Here is a 7,224-nt window from a genome sequence, read left to right on the forward strand (position 1 = left end):
GCCACATGACCCCCCCCCCCCCCCCCCCCACATTCCATACACCGCAGAACGGGACGAATGAAAACTTACAGAAGCGGCATACGAGTAAGGCCGCCCGCTCTCGTGTACATAGCTCCCTTGCTCGAGGTCACAACCAACAAAGAAGAGCGCGGGTGCGGTCGAGACCGAGGGGCTGTGTCACCTGCACTGGCTGACCAATGTCCATACGAGCCGGCTTAAGACGAGCCACTGAAACAGTCTCATGCATGTCGCCCATGTCAAGCACAATACTCGAGATGCCGTGCTGTGGCACCCAGTTAGGACCCTCATAAGGCCTTTGCAGCGGCGTCCGTTGCAAATCACGACGCAGAAACACATACTGGCAGTCCTTGAGGGCCGATGGGACGTGCGAGGGAGTAAACCCGTGGCGGGACGTCAGAACAGGAGAGAGCGTGCCCACCTTCTCCCGGAGACATACCCGCATGGCATAGGGCGGGCCCTGCCGGAATGATATCCTCCGGAACCGTAAGCGGGGCGCCGTACACCTGCTCAGCTGAGGAATGAGCCAGGGCCTCTTTAGGGGCAGTGTGAATCCCCAACTGGACCCATGGCAAGTCGTCCGACCAGTCCGGGCCCGTGAGCCGTGCCTTCAATAAAGACTTCAGGTAGCGGTTGAGCGGGCGATAGGCCATAGTGTGATGCAGCTGAGCACCCAGCAGCCGGGTCATGGCAGACCACAACGCAGAGGTGAACTGCGCACCCCGAACAGAATAGATGTCCACCGGCACACCAAAGCGGACGACCCAGTGGGCAACGAGGGCACATGCACACCTTGCTGAGGTATCGGCAGGCGGGACGGCCGCCGGCCACCGCGAGAAACGGTCCACAATAGTGAGAAAGTGTGTGACAATTCTGGACGGGGTTAATGGTCCACGAGATCGACACTATATCGTCGAAACGCCGGTGAGGCGCGGCAAAGTCCTGCAAGGCCGCTTTGACGTGTCGCTGAAACTTGGGCGTCTGACATGGGATACACGCCCTGGCTTAGTTGTCGACCTGCGAGCGCAATCCGTGCCACATATATTCGGCCTCCACCAGCGCCGTCGTAGCCCGGATGGAAGGGTGAGCCAAACCATGTATCAGATCAAATATTCGACGACGCCAAACAGCGGGGATGATGGGTCTCGGCTGACCGGTGGACACATCGCAAACAACATTGGTGCCATCGCGATCGCACTGTACTTGTTAGATAGAAACATAGAAACACAGAAATTAGGTGCAGGAGTAGGCCATTCGGCCCCTCGAGCCTGCACCGCCATTCAATATGATCATGTCTGATCATCCAACTCAGTATCCCGTACCTGCCTTCTCTCCATACCCTCTGATCCCCTTAGCCACAAGGGCCACATCTAACTCCCTCTTAAATATAGCCAATGGACTTGCCTCGCCTACCCTCTGCGGCAGAGAGTTCCAGAGATTCACCACTCTCTGTGTGAAAAAATGGTGTGGAACACGCCGGAAATGGTGGTACGTAGACGAGCAGCTCCACATCCTACCCAGGACTATTGATAACAGCACTCCACCATCTCACAGTCAGACTTGATGCTGACCACGGAGACGATGGCATGTAATGTTTCCTCCGCTTATAAAGACTATGAGTTGGTACTCCTGTGTTTGGGTCTCATTACACAACAGACAGTCTAAAAAGCATTTCTTGGGGTCCAGAACCAACCTGATATTCTCAGTTTATCTCCATATTGAAATCTTCCCAAACCACAGTGGCATTACCTTTGTTACATGGCAATTGTAACTTCGGCTGCAACTTGTACCCTATATCCAGGACACTCTTTCTGGGAGTGTAGATAACGCCCATCAGTGTCTTCTTACCATTATAATGCATCAATTATATCCTAAGCGACTCTATATCGCCAGTCCCTATGTCACCCCTCGTAAGCGACTGAAGTTCATCACTCACCAACAAGAGCTATCCACCTCCTCTGCCCACATGCCAGTCCTTTCTATAGCACGTATAGCCCTAAATATTCAGTTACTAGTTCCGATCCTCCTGCAGCCATATCTCTCAAATCCCCACAATTTCATATCTACCAAACTCAAACTGAACCTCAAGCTCATCCACTTTACTTATTGTACTTCACGCTTTCGTAAATAATACTTGTAATCCATTACCGTACCTTTCACATCAATTCCTATTTCACTTGGCTACACTCTCATATCCCTTCGTGAGCTTTCTGTCCCGTTTATTCTGGTGCCTTTCTTAACGTGTCCAACACTCCCTTTAACTGCATCCTTGTATTTCCCATTGGTCTCCCACGACCAGTATTTAGTTTAAACCACTCATGTAGCAGTGGCAAACCTGCCTGCCAGAATGTTGGTCTCCCGCCTCTTAACGTGCAATCCGTCCCTTTTGTACAATTCACCCTTATCCCAAAACAGATCTAAGATCTAAGATCGAAGATCTAAGATTTAAATCCCTGTCCCCTGCACCAGCTCCGCAGCCACATAGTCAGATCCCCTATCTCCCTCTTTTTGCCCTCACCAGCACGTAACTGGAAGCAAACCGGTGATAACCACCCTGGAGGTCCTGCTTTTCAGTCTTTTTCCCAGCTCTTTATAGTCATACTGCATAATCTTGTTCCTCTTCTTCCCGACGTCAATTGCACTACCACTTCCGGCTGCTCACATGCACGATCATGGAAACATAGAAACATAGAAAATAGGTGCAAGGGGAGGCCCTTCGGCCCTTCGATCCAGCACCGCCATTCATTGTGATCATGGCTGATCGTCCCCAATCAATAACCCGTGCCTGGCTTCTCCCCATATCCCATGATTCCACTTGCCCCTAGAGCTATAACTCTCTCTTTAATCCATCCAGTGATTTGGACTCCACTGCTCCCTGTGGCAGGGAATTCCACAATTTCACAACCCTCTGGGTGAAAAGTTTTTTCTCACCTCAGCCTTAAATGGCCTCCCCCTTATTCTAAAACTATGCCCCCTGGTTCTGGACTCGGTCAACATTGGGAAATGTTTTCCTGCATCTAGCTTGTCCAGTCCTTTTATAATTTTATATGTTTCTATAAGATACCCCCTCACCCTTCTAAACTCAAGTGAATACAAGCCTAGTCTTTTCAATCTTTCCTCGTGTGACAGTCCCGCCATCCCAGTGACAAATCCCGTGAACCTACGCTGCACTACGCATCACAAGGATGTCCTTCCTCAAATTAGGAGACCAAAACTGTGCACAATACTCCAGATGTGGTCTTACCACAGATCAAAACAACTGCAGAAGAATCTCTCTGCTCCTATACTGAAATCCTCTTGTTATGACCACTTCCGGATTCTCACCCTTGAGGATGCCCTGCAATCGGTCCGTGACGTCCTGCAACCAGTCACCGGGGAGGCAACACACCATCATTGAATCACGCCTGATGTCGCAGGAAACCCTGTCTGCACCTCTCACTATGTAGTCCCCTACTACTGCCTACGTCCCCTGCCTGACGTCTGTTTCTTCGGATTTATCTTCTGTACCGACAGCTTCCGAGAGAGTGAACGTGTTTTCAAGAGGTACACCCCCCGGAGTCTGCAAGCTCCCTTCCCTTCTTCATCGTCACTCACATTGTTACTTCCGGTATCTTTGGTGTAAAGATGGTAGGTCCTGTCCAGGAAACACTTTTTTATTATGATAATCCCGAGGACATCAAGTTGCCTCTCCACTGCCCGAACACCGTGCTCCGGGACCTGAACATGGACACACTTTCCACAGTTTTACCAGCCAGTATCCCTGAACTCCCACATCCTGCAAACATCACACTGAATGGTCTGTTTCGTTGTTATACAACACTAATATAGCTCTCTGGAGTTCACGACATTTTTAAACTTACACCCACTTTTCCAAAATGTCAGGCTCTTTAAGGCGCTGGTCAGAACGTATTTGGAGCATTGTGAGCATTGTGAGCAAATATGGGTTCCTTAGCTGATCAGTCATGACCATGGCGAGCCTGCTATTAGTATCTAATATTATCAGAGAAAGGGTGGGCTGGCGCTGAAGAGGGTCCAGAAGAACGATGTTTACAAGAACGATGCCAGACATATGTGGGTTAACATATAATGAGTGTTTGACGGAGTCAACAGTCACCCTAGGGAGAGGCACACGTATCGGAAGGGAAAAGTTGCCCTTCTGTTCGATGCGATCATAGAAAGCACACATCTGGTAGTCATAGAAATATAGAAACATAGAAATAGGTTCTGGAAGAAGCCATTCGGCCCTTCGAGCTAGCACCGCCATTCATTGTGATCATGGCTGATCGTCCCCTAACCCGTGCCTGCCTTCTCCCCGTATCCCTTGACTCCATTAGCCCCTAGAGCTCTATCTAACTCTCTCTTAAATCCATCCAGTGACTTGGCCTCCATTGCCCTCAGTGGCAGGGAATTCCATAAATTCACAATCCAAGAGTCAAGTCCAGAGTCAAGAGTCAATTTAATTGTCATTCGGACCCCTGGAGGTCCAAACGAAATGCCGTTTCTGCAGCCATACTTTACACACAAATAGACCCAAGACACAACATAATTACATTTTTACATAAACATCCATCACATAGCTGTGATGGAAGGCCAAAAAAACTTATCTCTCCACTGCACTCTTCCCCCCCCCGATGTCAGAGTCAAAGTCAGCCCCCGGCTGGCGATGGCGATTGTCCCGCGGCCATTAAAGCCACGCCGGGTGGTGCGAGGTCGCACACCGGGTCTTGGTGTTGGAGCCCCCGGTGTGCGCTCGCAAAGTCCCGCGGCCATTCCAGCCGCGCGGGGCAGTGGTGTCAGGCCCCGCTCCAGGAGCTCTTCAACCCCGCAACACGGGCGGGAGAATTCGCCGTTGCAGGAGCCCCGAAAAGCGGTCTCCCTCCAGGGATCCGCGGGCTCCCGGTGCCGCCGTCCGCAGACCCGCAGTAGCAGCCTCCGACTCAGCAGCAGCAGCGGCATCGGCAGCAGCAGCAGCAGCAGCAGCAGCGGCAGCAGCAGCAGCAGCGCTCCTCCACCGCTCCACCCGCTCCGGTCTCGGCCAGCTCCGCGACGGCAACGGTGAGTCGGCACCAGAGTCCCCGGCTTCTTCCCGTTGGAGGCCGCTCCTCGTTGCGGCCTCAACGACACCTGAGACCCGACGAGAAAAGGTCGGGTCTCCAGTGCAGGGAGAGATTTCAAAAGTTCCCCCCACCCCCCTCCCACCCCCCCCCCCACCCCCCCCACACACACACCCCAACATAAAATAACAAAAACTACATAAAAACACAGACAAAAAATAATAAAAACGCGGACAGGCTGCAGAGGCCGCTGCTGGCCAGAGCCGCGCCGCCTACCGGAACTCGTGCTAATCCTCTGGGTAGCAAGGTCACAAAATTTTGAGATTTTAAAAATCAAGTCCTTAATTTATCCCATCAGGTAAAGTATAGAAACAAGTTTAATTTGACACCTAATTCACTTTCATATCTTTAGTATTAAAAAAGTTATGGCCATTTTCATACTCGGAAAATGGCATCTTGTTCCCTATTGCTTTTTTCATTGACTTAACACAAAAGCTGTGATCGAGAACATATAAAAGCCGATAACTTTCTTAAAATTTAAGAGAATTGAATGAAATGTTCAGTTATTATAGACTGAAGCATTCTGAAACAAATAAGAAACAATCTTACTTGGATGACTTGAAATTAAAGCATATAATTAGTTAGTTACCTAATTGTAGCTTATTACAAAATTGAATTACTAGATCTAAACATCTATCCATTTCTTAAGAATAGATTAACATTTTTAAATAGCCTAAGTGTCCAAATAACATTCACACAATAATTCAGAATATAACATAATTTTAAATTTCATTGTCATGGGTTTATAGGCCAAATGGAAGGAATTTAATGTTTAATACCTGTAAATTAATGGCCATTTAAATCAGCTTGCGAGTGGGTTTTACTGGAACTGGACCATTTAGAACGTTCAGGGTGCGGTGTTTTTACTCCCCCATATCTGCAGCAAATACACTGCCGGTTCGTTCAGGGACTAAATCACCGTTTCGCAACATAAAATGTGAATTAAATATATCTTAAGAAACACTTTTATACATAAAAATAAACTACTTTCTTTTACCTGATCCTCCATAAAATCTGTCCCCGCTGTCGGCATTGTCAGCTTCAGAAGCTGAATTTAAAATCATTCCAGCGATTAACTTGTCGGGGAATATTTTTTAAACACACAGGACGGCCGTAGGAACGATTCTTTACAAAATCTTGCTCCAACAAATATAATCCAGGATCAGGTCGAAAAAAAAACGTTTTATCCCCCCCCCCCCCCCCCCCCCCCTCCCCCCATCAAACGCGCCAAAATCGCGCACGCGGCCAGTGGCATAATTGCAGCGCCTCTGAGGGTAAGTTTTGTAACATACCTACTCTGGGTGAAAACGTGTTTTCTCACCTCAGTCTTAAATGATCCCCCCTTTATTCTAAGATTGTGGCCCCCGGTTCTGGACTAGCCCCACATTGGGAACAGTTTTCCTGCATACCACCTGCATGTTGCTTTGCTGCCGGTTATCTTATACAGAAAATGCCACTGTCTCAGTGTGCCCCAATGATTATACTTACACTCTGTCTTGTCGTAAGGTAAACCTAGTTATATTTTCTTGCTGGAAATTTATTTGCAAATGTTGACCCTTCGACCTAGACTGTCCACCCCGTATAATATACCCCATCTGAGACAATCCATTTTGTCTGCGTTTGGCAGATATCCATCTAAATCATTCCTAGCCTTCTGCCTGTCCAATTTTATTGCAAATGTTCTAATCGTACAATTTACCCAACGCCCTTCGTGCGAAACCATCGTCAATCGTGTCCCAAATAAATCATCCCACCCCACCATAAACGTATATGAATTGTTCTTATTTCGCCCACCCTCTTTAACCTTTAATCTTTAGAACATTAGAACCTCCACGCCACTACACGATCACCTATTCACGCTTATACGATCACCTCTTGCATTTACACCCTGGAAGTTGTCATCTAATAATATTTCCTATGTTTTCCATAGATTCCCAATTGAGACTCTCCCGTGAAAAACGAATGCTCGAACGGAATTATATCAAAAATGTATATAAAAGAATGAAATAGATGACCAACTTTTATTAATTCGTACAGTTCTTCATCGAATTGCTTTCCATGGACAGTTAATAGTGAGCTGAAGAGCGGGCTG

Source organism: Leucoraja erinacea, unplaced genomic scaffold (assembly GCF_028641065.1).
Source record: "Leucoraja erinacea ecotype New England unplaced genomic scaffold, Leri_hhj_1 Leri_352S, whole genome shotgun sequence".
Taxonomy (NCBI): Eukaryota; Metazoa; Chordata; class Chondrichthyes; order Rajiformes; family Rajidae; genus Leucoraja; species Leucoraja erinaceus.